General features: G+C 49.8%; 1 protein-coding gene across 2 annotated transcripts in view; it reads right to left on the reverse strand.

Moving 5' to 3' along the window:
• The window catches only part of LOC119433803 (receptor-type tyrosine-protein phosphatase mu-like), a 160,036-nt gene that overhangs the window by 127,705 nt on the left and 11,971 nt on the right, over positions 1-20,360 (reverse strand). The window lies entirely within an intron of this gene.

Below are 20,360 nucleotides of genomic sequence, written 5' to 3' on the forward strand. Positions count from 1 at the left end.
GCACACCACAGACTCAGCCGCATCTGTTCCATTGTGCACAGAACGGCACCGTGGGTAGTGAAAAATGCCGCATGCTGACATGTCGAGTGAATTTCAGGAGTGGTCTACAGCTTAGACATCGTAACAAGCGCTGATGGACGGGAACACAAAGAAGAGACAAGTAGACTGGACGGGCGCTAGTCTACTTGTCTCTTCTTTGTGTTCCCGTCCATCAGCGCTTGTTACGATGTCTAAGTTCAGTTACAACCAACTAGCCCAAATTTCTGCTTTAAATGGTCTACAACGTTCCCCGTTCCTGTGGAATTAGAGGAAATAGGTCGGAAGGCGACACGAACACTTTCTCTGTAATGGTCGTCTTCCCCTCTTTCGAGCCAAATGGACCATTCCATCTTTACATTTCCTTTCTTGGAGACAAAGGAAATCGTGAGAACAGAACATCGTGCAATAATGGCCAAAGTCTAGATCTTTTTTATTTGTATCAGGGAAGAGCACGGTTTTCAAATTTTGTCAGCCTATTTCCATCAAAGCGGCTGAAATATCTTGCCCCTAGGCGGCACTAAAATTCAGGAGGAGCGCTCAAGTTTAGGCCTATAGTAAAATTAACGACGAAAAAAATATTCTTTTTTAAAGAAAGCCACCCTCGCTTTTATTAAATGTTTCCCAAATTAAGCTATTGACTCGAACGAACGTAATCGGGGAAAACACGTTGCATCATTTATTTTGTTTCGGAATAACAAAGCGAGAAATGTGACCAAATAAACGGTACCGGCGCTGTGACATACGGAGCCCGCGCGTCCTCGTGATTGCAGTTACTGATGATAAAGTTGAGCTTAAAAACACTCCGCGTATTCTTGGACAGGAATCGCAAAAATCTCTGCATGGGCGCAACGACAGAATGGCGGGGCATTGTGATGTCATTTGGGGCACGTCCTGCCTGCGCTTCATTAGAGTGGAAAAGGTGCAACTTGCAGTGAGCCAACACCACACTGCGATGCGCATCGCGAAGTCTATGCTCTCTTGACGATATGCAATCCCCATATACTATAGACTGTGCTGTTCTCTACGCCAGAGGTTCATCTCGCAGTCAGCTCACTCGCGTGCATTGCCAGAAATTGGAATAGTGTAGTCCAAGCACAGTGCAGACCGACTGCACAAGTTTTTATTCCGATTTTATTCAACTCTTACAGGTCACTTCTTAGGAGGTGAATCGAGGTCACGTTCGAAAAAATTGGTGCTGAGGGTTTCTACTCAGGTGGCGCCACATCGGAGCTTGGCTTACGTGGCAACGCCTGCAATTCCAGCGCACGCATTTTTCAAACGCCAAGTAGCAGAAAGCTGCCCTTTCAGGTAGAGATATTTTTTATTGACGTCATGGAACATAGGCGTGTTGATAAAAAGGTTTACTGCGCCATTACCGAAGGACGGAACACGTGCGTTCATCTCCAGCCACTCGTCAATGTTTCCTATATGCCGTGACGCGTAGGTCATCATTGAGGAGGGCGCAACTACACGTTTCTTTCCAAGTTTTCGCTGCAGACATGTATCGACATTTCCATTTTCTACACAAGTCTTTCTTAGCAATTGTCCACACTTTCCGTATCGTGTATTTGGTTTTCTAGCCTTTTTCGTCGGTCGATCGCGCTGATAGTAGAGTCCGAAAATGCGAGCCCCCACTGAAGGAGTGTAGTCTAAAGATCCCGAAGACATTGCAGTAAAAAAAATCTGAGTCCGATCTCACGCGAGGGCTGACGGATCTTCTTCTGGCGCGCACCGCTGCCAGTTCGGAAGCGGTGCGCGCCTGAGCAGCACCTAAATATTGCGCTTGCTTTTACAGTGCTGTCGGACCCACGAGAGGAACTGCTGCTGCCCAGATCTACGCGACGAGCCCAGGGTATCGCCTGCATCATCTGTGTTCGCGCGTGAAAGACGAGGCAACGCCCACTTTGCGAGGACTGCCTAAAGTGACCGACGGCTTAAAAGGACCAGCGCAACGAGAATTCGACACAGTTCGGCAGCGGTGCGCGCCTGAGCAGCACCTAAATATTGCGCTTGCTTTTACAGTGCTGTCGGACCCACGAGAGGAACTGCTGCTGCCCAGATCTACGCGACGAGCCCAGGGTATCGCCTGCATCATCTGTGTTCGCGCGTGAAAGACGAGGCAACGCCCACTTTGCGAGGACTGCCTAAAGTGACCGACGGCTTAAAAGGACCAGCGCAACGAGAATTCGACGCAGTTCGGCTGCGGTGCGCGCCTGAGCAGCACCTAAATATTGCGCTTGCTTTTACAGTGCTGTCGGACCCACGAGAGGAACTGCTGCTGCCCAGATCTACGCGATGAGCCCAGGGTATCGCCTGCATCATCTGTGTTCGCGCGTGAAAGACGAGGCAACGCCCACTTTGCGAGGACTGCCTAAAGTGACCGACGGCTTAAAAGGACCAGCGCAACGAGAATTCGACACAGTTCGGCAGCGGTGCGCGCCTGAGCAGCACCTAAATATTGCGCTTGCTTTTACAGTGCTGTCGGACCCACGAGAGGAACTGCTGCTGCCCAGATCTACGCGACGAGCCCAGGGTATCGCCTGCATCATCTGTGTTCGCGCGTGAAAGACGAGGCTACGCCCACTTTGCGAGGACTGCCTAAAGTGACCGACGGCTTAAAAGGACCAGCGCAACGAGAATTCGACACAGTTCGGCAGCGGTGCGCGCCTGAGCAGCACCTAAATATTGCGCTTGCTTTTACAGTGCTGTCGGACCCACGAGAGGAACTGCTGCTGCCCAGATCTACGCGACGAGCCCAGGGTATCGCCTGCATCATCTGTGTTCGCGCGTGAAAGACGAGGCAACGCCCACTTTGCGAGGACTGCCTAAAGTGACCGACGGCTTAAAAGGACCAGCGCAACGAGAATTCGACACAGTTCGGCAGCGGTGCGCGCCTGAGCAGCACCTAAATATTGCGCTTGCTTTTACAGTGCTGTCGGACCCACGAGAGGAACTGCTGCTGCCCAGATCTACGCGACGAGCCCAGGGTATCGCCTGCATCATCTGTGTTCGCGCGTGAAAGACGAGGCTACGCCCACTTTGCGAGGACTGCCTAAAGTGACCGACGGCTTAAAAGGACCAGCGCAACGAGAATTCGACACAGTTCGGCAGCGGCGCGCGCCTGAGCAGCACCTAAATATTGCGCTTGCTTTTACAGTGCTGTCGGACCCACGAGAGGAACTGCTGCTGCCCAGATCTACGCGACGAGCCCAGGGTATCGCCTGCATCATCTGTGTTCGCGCGTGAAAGACGAGGCTACGCCCACTTTGCGAGGACTGCCTAAAGTGACCGACGGCTTAAAAGGACCAGCGCAACGAGAATTCGACACAGTTCGGCAGCGGTGCGCGCCTGAGCAGCACCTAAATATTGCGCTTGCTTTTACAGTGCTGTCGGACCCACGAGAGGAACTGCTGCTGCCCAGATCTACGCGACGAGCCCAGGGTATCGCCTGCATCATCTGTGTTCGCGCGTGAAAGACGAGGCAACGCCCACTTTGCGAGGACTGCCTAAAGTGACCGACGGCTTAAAAGGACCAGCGCAACGAGAATTCGACACAGTTCGGCAGCGGTGCGCGCCTGAGCAGCACCTAAATATTGCGCTTGCTTTTACAGTGCTGTCGGACCCACGAGAGGAACTGCTGCTGCCCAGATCTACGCGACGAGCCCAGGGTATCGCCTGCATCATCTGTGTTCGCGCGTGAAAGACGAGGCAACGCCCACTTTGCGAGGACTGCCTAAAGTGACCGACGGCTTAAAAGGACCAGCGCAACGAGAATTCGACACAGTTCGGCAGCGGTGCGCGCCTGAGCAGCACCTAAATATTGCGCTTGCTTTTACAGTGCTGTCGGACCCACGAGAGGAACTGCTGCTGCCCAGATCTACGCGACGAGCCCAGGGTATCGCCTGCATCATCTGTGTTCGCGCGTGAAAGACGAGGCAACGCCCACTTTGCGAGGACTGCCTAAAGTGACCGACGGCTTAAAAAGACCAGCGCAACGAGAATTCGACACAGTTCGGCAGCGGTGCGCGCCTGAGCAGCACCTAAATATTGCACTTGCTTTTACAGTGCTGTCGGACCCACGAGAGGAACTGCTGCTGCCCAGATCTACGCGACGAGCCCAGGGTATCGCCTGCATCATCTGTGTTCGCGCGTGAAAGACGAGGCAACGCCCACTTTGCGAGGACTGCCTAAGGTGACCGACGGCTTAAAAGGACCAGCGCAACGAGAATTCGACACTGTTCGGCAGCGGTGCGCGCCTGAGCAGCACCTAAATATTGCGCTTGCTTTTACAGTGCTGTCGGACCCACGAGAGGAACTGCTGCTGCCCAGATCTACGCGACGAGCCCAGGGTATCGCCTGCATCATCTGTGTTCGCGCGTGAAAGACGAGGCAACGCCCACTTCGCGAGGACTGCCTAAAGTGACCGACGGCTTAAAAGGACCAGCGCAACGAGAATTCGACACAGTTCGGCAGCGGTGCGCGCCTGAGCAGCACCTAAATATTGCGCTTGCTTTTACAGTGCTGTCGGACCCACGAGAGGAACTGCTGCTGCCCAGATCTACGCGACGAGCCCAGGGTATCGCCTGCATCATCTGTGTTCGCGCGTGAAAGACGAGGCAACGCCCACTTTGCGAGGACTGCCTAAAGTGACCGACGGCTTAAAAGGGCCAGCGCAACGAGAATTCGACACAGTTCGGCAGCGGTGCGCGCCTGAGCAGCACCTAAATATTGCGCTTGCTTTTACAGTGCTGTCGGACCCACGAGAGGAACTGCTGCTGCCCAGATCTACGCGACGAGCCCAGGGTATCGCCTGCATCATCTGTGTTCGCGCGTGAAAGACGAGGCAACGCCCACTTTGCGAGGACTGCCTAAAGTGACCGACGGCTTAAAAGGACCAGCGCAACGAGAATTCGACACAGTTCGGCAGCGGTGCGGGCCTGAGCAGCACCTAAATATTGCGCTTGCTTTTACAGTGCTGTCGGACCCACGAGAGGAACTGCTGCTGCCCAGATCTACGCGACGAGCCCAGGGTATCGCCTGCATCATCTGTGTTCGCGCGTGAAAGACGAGGCAACGCCCACTTTGCGAGGACTGCCTAAAGTGACCGACGGCTTAAAAGGACCAGCGCAACGAGAATTCGACACAGTTCGGCAGCAGTGCGCGCCTGAGCAGCACCTAAATATTGCGCTTGTTTTTACAGTGCTGTCGGACCCACGAGAGGAACTGCTGCTGCCCAGATCTACGCGACGAGCCCAGGGTATCGCCTGCATCATCTGTGTTCGCGCGTGAAAGACGAGGCAACGCCCACTTTGCGAGGACTGCCTAAAGTGACCGACGGCTTAAAAGGACCAGCGCAACGAGAATTCGACACAGTTCGGCAGCGGTGCGCGCCTGAGCAGCACCTAAATATTGCGCTTGCTTTTACAGTGCTGTCGGACCCACGAGAGGAACTGCTGCTGCCCAGATCTACGCGACGAGCCCAGGGTATCGCCTGCATCATCTGTGTTCGCGCGTGAAAGACGAGGCAACGCCCACTTTGCGAGGACTGCCTAAAGTGACCGACGGCTTAAAAGGACCAGCGCAACGAGAATTCGACACAGTTCGGCAGCGGTGCGCGCCTGAGCAGCACCTAAATATTGCGCTTGCTTTTACAGGTAGGCGGCATTTTTTGAAAAATCCTGTTATACTGTAGAACTGTGCACTGCTGCCGAAAAAAAAAATCTGTCACTTGTTTTGTTTGCATAGTCGTTGCTCTTGGCTTGCTGTTGGTTTGCTGTTGCAATGGCTAAAGAAATGACAAAGGCCTTCGAAGATTTCAAGCGTGAGCTTAGACTAGAACTCAGAGGCTTAAAAGAAAAATTTGAGGGCATTGGGGAAATCACGAAGCAGTTACAGGAAGTATTGAAAGAAAACAGAGAACTTCGTGCCAACAAACTAGAAGAGCTGGAACAGTATCAGCGTACCAACAATGTTGAGATTAAGGGCATTCCGCTTGAGGGTGAACCAGTTGCTATAATCAAACAAATTGGTGTAGTCATACAGGAGGAAGTAACGGAAGCTGACATTGACGTTTGCCATCGTGTGCCTACTGCTCGGCACGATGAATCAAACATAATTGTCCGGTTCACCCGTAGAACAAAGAGAAATGCTTTCCTCAGCTAAGCGAAGAAATCAAAATTAGATGCAAAGAAACTTGGATTCCAATCCCCTTCCAGAGTTTATGTGAACGAACACCTAACCCGCTATGGCAAGCAACTTCTCGGTGCCACACTACAAAGAAAGAAGGAGCTACGATGGAAATTCGTGTGGTCTGCAGGAGGCAAAGTGTTTGCAAGGAAAGATGAAAACTCACCAGTGTTGAGGATTGCATGCATTAGCGACACTGAAAAGATGAACGAAGGAACGTAGTGCGCGGTCTTCTGGGTGTACCTGTAGAGTGCCGCATACGCAATGGACAGTCCTGAAGCGTGTAGCTATTACGATGTTGCCACTTTTAACGAAACTTTTTCAGGTGATTCTAAACCGTTTAAAATCCTACATCTAAACACGCGTAGCATTAGAAAACAACTTAGTGACTTGTATGCCTCGATCACCCATAGCTTTGATATTCTGATGTATACGGAAACGTGGCTAACATAAACGGAAAAACCGCCACATTTCCACGGTTACTCATATAATGGTCTCGTGCGGACAAGCGGTAGAAGGGGTGGCATAGCAATTTATGTTAAAACGTCATTAAGGCATGAAATTATTTCTGAGTTATCAGTAATAAACAACAACATTGAATGTATGTCGGTTCGTTTACAGAAATTAATAGTTTTAGTAATGTATCGACCACCAATGGGCAACAAACTAGATTTTTTTGAGTATTTGGAGCGTATTCTTTCCTCTCTATGTCAATTTTCGATGCCTTTTGTAATAATGGGGGACGTCAACATAGATATGTTATCGAGTAACACTGCAGCTAAAAAGTTTATTGAAATCATACACTCCTTTGCATGCACCAATCTTATTACGGAAGCCACAAGATTAACTGAAAAAATTGCAACTTCACTCGACATATGTGTAACAAACATACATTCTCGAGACTGTTTTTCTGGACTGCTCACGGCTGACGTAAGCGACCATCTACCAATTTTTTGCTTACTGCCAAACATGCGCGTCAAACGTGAAACCACAGTGGAAGCCTTATCTCGCAGCATTAGTGCTGCAGGCTTGGAAGTGTTTCGCTCACATATTCAATCAGTCGATTGGACATACGTGTTTGAGCAAAGAAACCCAAATGCAGCATACGAGGCATTTTTTGAAAAACTTAGAGTATGTTATGATCAAGCATTTCCAATGACCTTGCGAAACCCAAAACCCAAACGTGCAAGGAAGCCGTGGATTGATGAAACGCTACTGAAAATGATTAAAACAAAAAATAAAATGTTCCACACTTTTGTTCGGTCACGGAACCTGGAGGCGTTGTCAGAGTTTAAAAAATACCGAAATAGGTTGAACACCGACTTAAAGCGTGCGAAGGAGACTTATTATGAAAAGTTGTTTACGAAAATAAAAAATGACTCTAGGAAGGTGTGGGACGAGGTTAAGAATCTAATGTCGAAGAAAAAAGAAGCACCACCGCTATGCTTTCATACTAATGCAGGCACCTTATCTGATAGTGACGCAGCGAATAAGATGAATGATTACTTTGTGACCAGTGCAGAATACAAAAACGATAGCAATATAGCTCCCTGTATCACAATAAAAGAGTCTGGGCTTATAAACTCCGTGTCACTATCCCCAGTAACAACAGAGGAAGTAAAACAATTAATAAACCAGATTAAGAATAACGTAGCCGCTGGCTTTGATGAGATCAAGGCAACTCCGCTAAAATACGTAGCTGATATTATAGCTCCAGTGATCGTTAATGTAATAAATAGAATGTTCGAAACTGGCATTTTCCCAGACCACCTAAAAATAGCGAGAGTATGCCCTGTCTTCAAGGGTCGTGATAAAAGGCAATTCACAAACTACAGGCCAATATCCGTTCTTCCTGTTTTATCTAAGGTATTTGAGAGTGCAATAAACGTACGCTTGTACAAATTCCTTGACAAGTATAAAGTGATCAGTGAGGCTCAGTATGGTTTTCAAAAAAATAAATCTTGTGAAGCAGCTCTGCTTAATATTAAACATGAACTAATCACAAACATCGAACATAGACTGTACTCACTCGGTTTGTTCATAGACTTTAGGAAGGCATTTGATTCAGTATGTCATGAAGTACTAACGGCTAAACTTAGCAAATATGGAGTACGTGGTGTGGTTCTTGAGTTAATGAAAGATTATCTAACAAACCGCCATCAATATTGTTACGGGGAGATTTACAGAAAAGGGGGTTTATTCACACTATGTACAAGAAGACTAAATGTTGGGGAACAACAACAAAGATGGCGAACCACAGTTTCACCTCTTCCTCGTCTCTTCGGCTCTATGCTTCAGCATCTTCTTTGTCTGCCGGACAACTGGCTCATAACACTACCCTCCGGCGGCGAAAGCACCGACTCGGTGCAGGTGAACGAAGGATACATGAAAAAAACAAAAAACAAAAAAAAACTAGCACACAAGGTATTAAGGGGTGTCCGGGGCACGATAGGGCTTGAGACGGACAACGTGTACAATGTCCTTGCGGGGAGGAGCAGAGGATGACGAAGGCAGCAGTGGAGCGATTTCATAAGTGACATCAGTCACTTGGCGGCACACGCGATATGGACCGGTGTACTGGAAGAGCAGTTTTTCGGATAAGCCAACGCGTCGTGCTGGGGACCACAGGAGAACGAGCGATCCAGGGACAAAGTGGGTGGTCCTGTGGTGGCTGTTGTAGCGAGACTGCTGGAGGATTTGGGACTCAGAAAATCGAGTGCGAGCAACTTGACGTGCATGGTCGGCACGTGCAATGGTCTCTTGAGCATATTCAGTGGGAGGGCACCCAGAAGAAGGCACCAGGGTGTCCATAGGCAATGTAGGGTTGCGACCGTATAAGAGGAAGAACGGCAAATAGCCAGCGGTCTCATGCCTGGAAGTGTTGTACGCGAATGTCACAAACGGTAGTGCAACGTCCCAGTCGTGGTGGTCGGCAGACACATACATGGCCAACATGTCAGTAAGGGTGCGGTTCAGGCGTTCTGTCAAGCCATTCGTCTGTGGATGGTAGGCTGTAGTCAGTTTATGTTGCGTCGCGCAGGATCTTGGAATGTCATCGATCACCCTGGACAGGAACTGTCTCCCACGGTCAGTAAGCAGTTGCCGAGGAGCTCCGTGCTGGAGTATGACGTTATGCAGCAAGAAGTCTGCAACGTCGGTGGCACAGTTAGTGGGAAGTGCACGCGTAATGGCAAACCGCGTCGCATAATCTGTGGCAACGGCGATCCACTTGTTCCCAGAGGTGGATAGGGGAAACGGACCAAGTAAATCGAGACCGACGCGGTGAAAAGGCTCGTAAGGAATGTCCAGAGGCTGAAGATGTCCTGCAGGCGGCAGAGTCAACTTTTTGCGGCGCTGACAAAGGTCGCATGAGCCCACGTAACGGCGCACTGAGCGGGACATCCCAGGCCAATAGAAACGGCGGCGCGCGCGGTCGTATGTGCGTGACACGCCAAGATGTCCCGCCGTTGGTGCGTCGTGGAGCTGCTCCAGGACAGTGGAACGGAGGTGAGCCGGGATGACTAACAACAGGTCAGGACCGTCAGGGAGTAAACTGCGACGATATAACGTGTCGTTTTGGAGTACAAAGAGGCGGAGGGAAGGATCAGGAGCGTGGGAGTGCAATTTGTCGATGATCTTGCGTAGAGACTCGTCAAGGCGTTGTTCGGCAGCGATGTTGAAGAGTTGAGAGATGGAAAGAACACACGGGCTGGAGTCGCTCAGGGCAGCGTCTGGTGGATCTACTGGGTATCTGGAGAGGCAGTCGGCATCCTGGTGCAAGCGGCCAGACTTGTAAACGACGGTATACGAGTATTCTTGAAGTCGCAGTGCCCATCGACCAAGGCGGCCAGTGGGATCTTTGAGAGAGGACAGCCAGCATAGAGCATGGTGGTCAGTAATAACGGTGAAGGGTCGGCCGTAGAGGTAAGGGCGAAACTTGGCGATGGCCCAAACTAGAGCGAGACACTCTCGCTCTGTGATAAAATAGTTTTGCTCAGCCGAGGAAAGAAGGCGACTGGCATAAGCAATGACGCAGTCCTGACCATGCTTACGTTGGGCTAGAACTGCGCCGATTCCATGGCCACTGGTGTCGGTACGGACTTCTGTGGGCGCAGATTCGTCGAAGTGAGCCAACACTGGTGGTGATGTCAGTATTCCTATCAGCTGTGAGAAGGCGGACGCTTGTGCAGGACCCCAAGAAAAGGTCGCGTCTTTCTTAAGCAGGCAGGTGAGGGGCCGTGCTAGTGCTGCAAAATCTTTCACAAACCGCCGAAAATAAGAACACAGGCCGAAAAAGGAACGGACGGCCTGAGTGGAGCGAGGTGTCGGAAAGTTGGCAACGGCGCTAACTTTGGCAGGGTCAGGCCGTATACCTGTAGCATCGACAAGATGGCCAAGTACTGTGATCTCGCGGCGACCGAAGCGGCATTTGGCAGAGTTAAGTTGAAGACCTGCATTGCGAAGGATGCGCAGAATAGCCGAGAGTCTACTTAGATGACTGGAGAACGTAGGCGAGAAAATGACTACGTCATCGAGATAGCACATGCAAGTAGGCCACTTGAAACCACGAAGAAGGGAGTCCATCATTCTTTCGAATGTTGCGGGGGCATTGCACAAGCCAAATGGCATAACTTTGAACTGGTAGAGCCCATCGGGTGTTATAAAGGCGGTCTTCTCCCTGTCTTTTTCGTCAACGGCGATTTGCCAATAGCCGGACCGAAGGTCTATAGAAGAAAAGTACTGTGCGCCATGCAAAGAGTCGAGGGCGTCGTCAATTCGCGGCAGAGGGTACACGTCCTTTTTAGTAATCTTGTTTAGGTGGCGATAGTCGACGCAGAACCGCCAGGTCTTGTCTTTTTTCCTGACAAGCACCACAGGGGACGCCCAAGGACTCGTAGATGGTTCGATGATGTCCTTTGTAAGCATTTTCTCGACTTCGGATTGAATTACGCGCCGTTCAGTCGCAGACACTCTGTAAGGACGCCTATGGATGGGACTGGCGTTGCCGGTGTCAATGCGATGAGTCACAATTTTTGTCTGGTTGAGATGGGGCGAAGCAAAATCGAAAACGTCGCTGTAAGCTGCTAGCAAACGACGAAGGTCGTCAGACTGAGCAGCCGAAAGGTCGGGGGGCGATCATGGCGTCAAAATGTGCTTCAAATGAAGTACTAGTGTCAGGGCTTCCAGAAGACAGGGGCGCATCCATAGTAAGGGCCACAGGGTCGTGTGCGTCTAAAGGTGCTATATGTCCCAGCGTGATACCTTCGGGAAGAAACTGTGGAGTCCGTCCAAAGTTCAGAATAGGGATACATGCCCGGTTCGCAGAAACAGTCACAACAGAGTGAGGGAGGGCTACCTGCCTTGTTAAAAGAGCGTCTAGGGAAGGAGAGATGACGTAGTCGCCGTCACAAATGGCGGAATCAGAGGTCAGTGTGACATACGTCGCGGCGGCTGGTCGAAGGCGAACAAACTCGGCGACACATAAACGCGGCTGTGACTCGGTGGGGAGATCGGGTACAAAAGGAAGTTCCAACTGGAGAAGGCCAGAAGAGCAGTCGATGAGGGCAGAATGGGTACTCAGGAAGTCGTGGCCGAGGATGACTTCATGTGGACACTGCTGCAGAACGGCGAGTAGAACTGAGGTCTGGTGACTGGCGAAGCTCACACGCGCAGTGCACATCCCAACGACGCAAGATGTGCCGCCGTCGGCTACACGAACGACAGGTGACGCCGCGGGCGTCAGAACCTTGCGGAGACGACGAGAAAGGCGAGCGCTCATAACCGATAATTGCGCCCCCGTGTCTATGAGCGCCGAAACATGCACGCCGTCCACTTCTATGTCCAAAAGGTTTTGTCGGGTGGTCAGGGTCAACAGAGGATTTCCGGGTCGGTTGGTCAATGCAGCATCACCTCCGGGAGCTGCACCGGTCAGTTTTCCGAAGAGGGACGGCGGGGGTATGGCGACGGTGAGCGACGGGCAATCGGTGAGCGAGAACGCCGGTTCTGTGGGGACGGCGAGCGGCGATCGTAGTGTGGAGTCGGAGCAGCAACATCACAGTGCGGCAGGTCATTGCGGGCATGAAAAGGCGAGAACCGGCTGTCTTCTGGGCGGTAAGCGTACGCGGGACGAGGAGACGAAATCTGACGATAGCGACAATGGCGGGAAATATGACCAACTCCATTGCAATTAAAGCATATGGGCTTGTCGTCATGTGTGCGCCACTGGTTTGGGTCGCGGTATCGGAGGTAGGTCGATTGTGGGCGGGGAGGTCGAAAGAAATTGCCGACCGTAGGGCTACTTACAGAACAGATCGGACGGATGCCTGCGTTCGCCAGCTCTTCGCGTACGACAGCTTGAATCAGAGATACTGCCGGGCGGGACTCGTCGTAAGAACGTATCGGGGGAACCGACGGAGACGCAGCCTCAATCTCACGCCGGACAAGACGCAGCAAGTTTTCGGTACCAGGCGGCTGGACGTCTTCACACGATGAGCTAGCGGCGGTATTAGGGAGCCGAACGAATTGTTGTGAGACACGACGGCTCTTTGCTTCTTCAAAGCGTCGGCACTCTCTTATAATGTCGTCGACCGTCGAGCAGTCCTTGTACACGAGTAAATTAAAGGCGTCGTCTGCGATGCCTTTCAGAATGTGGCTGACCTTGTCAGCTTCGAGCATCTTGTCATCGACCCGCCGACAGAGTGCTAATACATCTTGAATGTACACAACGTACGGTTCAGTCGATGTTTGGGCCCGGCACGAAAGTTCCTTTTTGGCGGCTCGCTGGCGGCCAAGCGGCTTCACAAAGAGTTCCTGCAGTTTTTGCTTGCAAGTGTCCCAACTGGTCAATTCCTCCTCGTGTGTTCGGAACCAAACACGGGCCGTTCCCTCGAGATAATAAATGATGTTCGCCAGCATTAGAGTCGGGTCCCAACGGTTGCTCTTGCTGGCGCATTCGTATTCGATTAGCCAGTCTTCAACGTCCTTGTTGTCAGTGCCCGAGAAGGCGCAGGGTCCCGGAGTTGAGTCAAGACAATCGGTGGTGTGGTAGCCGAAGCTGAAGCAGCGGGCCTCTCAGTCGACATGGTCGAAGGGCCCACGAGGTTTCCGCTTCAAAGTTCCGTGATGTGCTGGTGATGTACCCCGCACTTCCACCAAGATGTTACGGGGAGATTTACAGAAAAGGGGGTTTATTCACACTATGTACAAGAAGACTAAATGTTGGGGAACAACAACAAAGATGGCGAACCACAGTTTCACCTCTTCCTCGTCTCTTCGGCTCTATGCTTCAGCATCTTCTTTGTCTGCCGGACAACTGGCTCATAACAATATGTTCGCGTAAACAGCAGTGCATCCACTTACTTAAACATAACAAGGGGAGTACCACAAGGGTCAATTCTTGGCCCTCTATTATTCATAATTTATATAAACGACCTGTGTGATATCCCATGTTCTCCCAAGTTAATAATGTATGCAGATGACACTAACATATTCTTCAGTGGCACATCCATTCTAGAGCTTGAACACCAGGTTAATAACTATTTACAAAAGTTGTCCGCTTATCTTAGTCTGAATAAACTGCAACTAAATGTTAGTAAAACGAAATACATTGTATTTGCCCCACCTAATAAGCCGCGTAACTATAGTCCGACTGTTTTATTTGAGGGCAAAGAGATAGAGCAAGTCACCAGCCAGAAGTTTCTAGGCGTATGGTTTTCTGAAGGCTTGACATGGAACACACATATAGGAAAACTAACGGTAGAACTCAGTAAAACCGTTGGATGTTTATATAAGCTCAGCCCAGTCTTACCAAAGTGGTTACAAATAGAATTATATTATGCCCTTTTCTACTCTAAAATGACATACGGTATCTTGGTATGGGGTACTACTACTCAAACAAACTATCAAAAATTACTAGTTCTTCAAAAAAGAGTTTTGCGAGCATTCGAGCAGTACCATGGTATTATCAGGGACTTGAAAACTAAACCACTCTTTGAAAAATACGCAATACTAACGGTAACAAAACTGTATCACTTCAAACTTCTGCAATGGGTTAAACAAAACAAGCCACAGTGTCTTCAGAACCCGCCTGACAATACTCATTATACCATGCGTCAGCAACGCCGGAAAATCCCAGCATTAAGGACAAATTATGGCAAGCAACATGTTCAGTATCAAATACCCACAATGTTAAATCGTTTACACGGTCTCATAAATTTCAATCCCATACCTTCGAACACTATTATCAAGTCCATCCTAATGAACCATGATATTGAGTATGCTTATTAAAGTTCCTGTGCTTGATTTGTTACATCCTATCTATCGAATTTGAGTTATGTGTTGTAGTTTCTTTTCTTATGCTTCATTTGACATTGTGTATTCATGAAGTTTCTTTCGAGATGAAGCTTTTGTGAAGAAGTTCTTTTCTAATGTTTTCTCTGAAATTGTGTAACAAGACCATGCTAAATTTTGTTGTGTTATTGTTTTATTTCTGAAGACATCTGCGTCACATTGAGATGCTCAGCGGCCTGCGTGCCAAACTGTATTTAGGAGCAGAGGCCCCATGTCAGGCTATATAGCCTTTAGCCTCTGCTCCCGATCCTGTAAGAATTCAGGACAAATAAACTTCAATTGAATTGAATTGAATACAGTACCGTGCGCAGTGAGTCCGCCATATTGTTCAACCCCAACTCGCGCTGGAAGACATGATCGATTTCCTCACGAGGTTGAATCTTGCAACTTTTCTTGCCAGTGTTACTGGCAAGAAACAACATAAATGAAATGGTTTTAGGGGCGAAGCTCCTTAGGGCGTGGGTCTGTCCTTCCTCCGATGTAGTATGTAGCCACCTGCAGTTTTATGAAGTGTTCACTAGATGGCGTAAGTGTCGATCTTTCTATATATAAGTGTATATAATGTCACTAGACTATGGCGCTGGTTTTTCGTATAGTTGATGAGAAAACCTACAATGCAGTGCGACGGGTTACCGCTAGGGGGTGTTATAATAAAAGGTGCTCGCTCATGGCGCGCTTTCTCTTTCGCTCGCAGTCGCCGGATGGAAGACAAGGCTGCGGAGCGGAGAGCACGGAAGGCGGCGGCGGCGCGCGCTCGCAGGCTGAATCCCGCGGTGAGAGCCCGCGAGGCCGCGGCTTCACGACAGGCAGCGCGGCGGCGGCGCGAAGACCCCGTAGTGCGAGAACGAGAGGCAGAAGCGGCACGGCTGCGGCGCGAAGACTCAGGCGTTCGCGAACGCGAAGAAGCGGCGTTATCCAACCGTTATCCCTTCATTTCACGGAGCACAAAGCCGTGGTAATGAAGGGACTCCGCAAAACAAGCATCTAAGAAGAAGCGTCTAAGAAAATAAAACGAATTGCATATATACACACACTGTTTCTCACGTGTTTACTTGATCATATACTGGACGAATTACTCGGAGTATTCACGGTTTACCGATGATCCCTCCGGAGCTTCGCCCCATCGTCATCATTCACCTCGTGGATATGCTGTGATTTTTTTAGATTACATCAGTTCAAGCAAATAGGCTCAATTTGCGAAATTCTAAAGGAAATCGAGTATGTCAATTTTATAAAAGAGATTTTAAAAGTCCGGGTAATTTAACTATACACCTAAACGTGAGCGCTTCTCGTGAATTTTAAGTGCGGCCCAGGGGAAATATATTCGCCTCAAATTTCAATGACTTTCCTCGCAACAGGCTGACAACCTTTCCGAGCGCTGCGGAGAAAACAAATCTGGACCATGGTTAATATTGTGCTATGTTTTTTCTTTCCCAATTTTTATCCCCATCATAGCGGTTATACTCTGTAATAATTCATTAGAGTCAGTACTCTATCGCCAAATATTCTTAGAGCCGTAGCCACAACACTGTTTCTTTGGGAGCTGACCAAATTGAGGACTCGGCCAAATTCGCAAAAAGCCCTCCTGACACACCAGGGGCTTTCACGTTTTCTTTTAAAGACAAATCTTTTTCTCGCAAAATCAAGATTGATTTCGTTTGCCTTGGCACTCAGGCAGTAATATATATATTTTTAGCAAAATTAATAATGGTCACTGGCAGGGGCGTAGCCAGAAATTTTTGTCGGGGGGGGGTTCATCGGCCCGACCGCGGGGGGGGCAGGCGTCTGCTTTCCACTACGTGACGTGATCGATAATAAGTATCGGTAGTTTAAGCACACTCTATGCATGTATATCACAGACATGGGACCCCCCCCCCCCCCCCCGCCTCGCGTGTGTGTGTGGCACTGTGTGCTTGTGACGAAATTAAGTAAAAAGTAATGTAAGCTCCGTAAAATACAGTAAGTACGACAGGTACAGTGGGCGTTTGGAGCAACCGTCTCTCATCGCGCCACTGAATGGACCAGTCTTCGAAAACGCATCATTGAGACGACCCGCCCGATCGGAGAAGACATCATTAATTGCTAATCTCCGTTAAGCGTAGATGGCGTCGTCCTCGTCAGGGCGAAGTGCGTTTCACACGTCAAGGACGGCTATACTTGTGAAAATGCACGTGTTACCAGGCTATACCTACTCCCATAGCAATAGCTTGTTCGCTGCGTCTTTGCGCTAGAAAACTTAAATACGCGCAAAAACGAGTAATGCTTTTTTTTTACGAAGCTTTCGTCGCCTTGCATTTCCTGCGGCAAGTGCATGGGCCGCTGTGTCTTCCGCTATGTGCGAGCGTGCAGCCGTCATTTGCCTTTACGTCAACAGATTCAGAATTGTACAGAATATTTCACCGCACTGCATAGTTATGGCATGTGTACGCATTTTAAGTAGTGCTTGCGAGTCATTTCTGCTTCACTTAGGCCGGTGCAAACAGGAAGTGGCCTTGTACCTCACAGAATCTCGACTGATTGGTGTACTAGTGATGCAGGAATGAACTCCGGTCTTGTTCAGTGCATAGTGCACATAATCAATTTCCCAGGACGCGTGAACTCCGACGAGAACTGTCAGCGCCTGCAACAAGAGTTTACTTACGCTGTACTGCGCACAGCAGTAATTCATGCTTGTCGGCTGTCTGTTTCGTGCATTCTGTTGCGAGTCGGTGGAATTTCACTGCTGGCATCAACCCTTTCGTGTGTACATTGCTGGTTTGGGATTCCACAACACAACAGCAACTACCAGCCTTTCGTAATTGCTGGTTTGGGATTCAGCAACACAACATTAACTACCAGCCTTCCGTAGGAGCGCAATCGCAAACGCGAGGCGTTTTGCGCTGCAGACTATGGCTACGTTCACATTTGGGAAGCGGCAAGCGGGTGGAGAGGCCAAAGCGGCCGGAAAATCTTTTCGGCGCATGTCCAAGTTCACATTTGTTTTGCTACCACCGCGGCCGCGCTGCCGCTTTCGTCCACATTCATCTAGTCTGCGTACGTTTGTCGGCGTGGTGGCGCTCATTATCGCATTATTTCGAGCGGTATGTTCATTCACTGACCCACCCGTCATCAAAAGTGATCATCTTGCGCAATCTCGCGTGTCATCTGCGACCTTCGGTAAGTTCCTCGTTGGCGTTCTGTAATTCTCCTCACACGGGCGCGGTAGCGCTGTGTCACAGGCTGCTGCCTATAGGCGTGATTATATTTCTTTAATAGCTTTTATTTACAAGTTGTAATAACATTTCATCATTTCGTATTATTTTCGGCGCCTCCAGGACACGAAAGCGGCAACGGGAACACCAAAGCTAAAACCCGGGCTGGCCCTTGTGTTGAGGCTCGCTGAAGCCTCCGCGTCCTACGTGAGAACTACGCTCCCAATCTATCGTCGCGACGAGAAAAGCACCCCGCGACTTCTGCAACATACCGTGCACGTGCGAGGAGAATTATGGAGCGCCAACGAGGAATCTGCCTAACTATTGTCTTCCATGGAAGTGGAAGAAGAAATGGCTTTTATACTTCTACCTACTTGTTTTCTAGAAATGGACAATGAATAAACGGAAGACAAGAAAACCTCGGAAACGGCAGTGGTGGGTTCGCCTGGCTTTGCAAAAGTGTAAGAAGTTGGGTCACGCCAAGGCTTCGTTGCCGCACCTCCTGTCGCGTGACGTTGACTACTATCGCGAGTATTGCTGACAGTACGTTTGAGTGCCACTCTTGTCGTAGAGCAAGGGGTGGTTCTTGATCGCGTCGATCAGCATTACAGCCTACACTTTTGGTGTCATGTTCAATGTTACGACCGGAAGTTTACATGCTAGTGTAGCTTCCGGTCGAGCAGAACGACTTTCCGCCGCGTTTCCGCTTCGCCATGGCGAAAAAATCGGTCCGAGACCAATTTGGCTCGCCGCTTGTTTTTCTGCCTGTTTTGCCGCCTAGGCGGGCGGATTTTTGCAAGATTTTGCCGCTTCCGACAGCTTCGAGACCAAGTTCCTACGCGAACGCGGCCTAACCGGCACCTGAAGGGAAGCGGCGGAAATGTATACCGGAAATTTCGACCACCTGGGGACTTTAACGTGCACCTAAATCTAAGTAAACGGGCCTCGAGCATTTTCGCCTTCATCTAAAATGCGGCTGCCGCATTTGCTGCTGCATTTGTTGCAGAATGCGGCCGCCACATTCGCGCCCAAAACCTCACAGAGTGTCAAGGCCTTGACAAACACCGTGACAGTTTATTTTTTTCCGTATGCAGACATGATTCGCTGTAAATTACCAACCTAACGGAAGCGCCCAGGAATGAAAATGTGAAAGTAGCACCGGTTTCTTGAAATATGTCAGCGCGAAGCGACGAGAGAAAAGGGTGGGTTAGTGGGGGGGGGGGGGGGTGCAAAAAAATTTGGGGGGGGTTTGAACCCCCCCAACCCCCCCTTTGGCTACGCCACTGGTCACTGGACAGTCCCAGCCAAACATATTTGAGTACACCCCTTCGCACTTCCATATTGTGTTAACATATTGTATTAGTTCATATATGCACACATAGCATAACAGCTCGCAGACAACTCATTTATTTATCGAAAACATGACTTATGTCCTGGGTTATCCTGTGAAACTTACTTTTTCAAGTTTACTCCCGACCTTCAGCTTAACTTGGGTTCTTTGTTCCAGACTCACATCATTCACATCGATTTTTCCAAAGTATGGGAAAGCATTTTTCGATTTTTTATAAGCACGGGAATTCTGCCGAAAACTACTACTTCAAACACACTTGGAAATACTGATAGAGTCCAGTACTGACGAGGCTTCGAGCACGACATCACAAGCCGCTACAGCTACGAAACACCGGAGTGCCGTAGTCGCTCTGGGTCGGACACAGGAGCTGGTCACACACACACACACACAAAAAAAAATGGTCGCATATTTGCTTGCTGCGCTGCAAATGACGTCGAAAGACGATAGTCTTCTGCCACCCCTGATGCGTAACTTCCTCTCTTCTCCCCGTCCCACCCCTCCCACCCCTCACGCTCTTCCCCTCCCCTCTCACTCCTCCCATGATGGATGCAATGAAAGTTTTACTGAATTCAATTCAAATTTCCCGCGTTCGTCTTGCTCTCGCGCCATCTGTTGGACCCTTTTATTACTGTTGGCTTAAAGCCGGCTACAGAGCCGCGGCTTCAGTCCGCTTGTTTTTAACGCGTAGCGTCTCTTAACACACCCTTTCTAACGCGTTGATTTTTCATTTACTAACGTAAATGAAATGTCGCAGTTTCGCCCGAAAGGCGAAGCATCAATTGCGACAGCAAATTGGTAGAGAGCTATTCGGAGTAGGGATAGTAGTTTTATCGGCTGCATAAACTTGGACACATTCACTTTCTAACTGAATTGACAAGCATGGTGTCATCGCGCACAAGCAAGCATGAATAGATCACACTGAATGACCGCAGACGACTGTCAAAACGCTGGCAGCAAGCGCAGCCGCTGCAGCGGGCGAAGAATCGTGCGGTCTATCGCTTCAACGGAAATTGAGCGTCGAATGCACAGCGCATACAAAGGTCAGATCCGTGTGGAGATAAGAGACGGTGCGGGCGACCGCCACCACAGCCAGTGCAAGCGTATTTGTTGGTAGAGTAGAAGCTGCTCCCACCACCCCCTCTCCCGCGCTGCCTTCCCGCTTTTTTGCTTTCGCGTGGGAGATTGCGTTGCCAGTTCCCCTTGCGCTCGGTCGCAAGATACGCATTTGGTGCCGTAGCACAGCG

Source organism: Dermacentor silvarum, chromosome 11, assembly GCF_013339745.2.
Source record: "Dermacentor silvarum isolate Dsil-2018 chromosome 11, BIME_Dsil_1.4, whole genome shotgun sequence".
NCBI classification, from domain to species: domain Eukaryota; kingdom Metazoa; phylum Arthropoda; class Arachnida; order Ixodida; family Ixodidae; genus Dermacentor; species Dermacentor silvarum.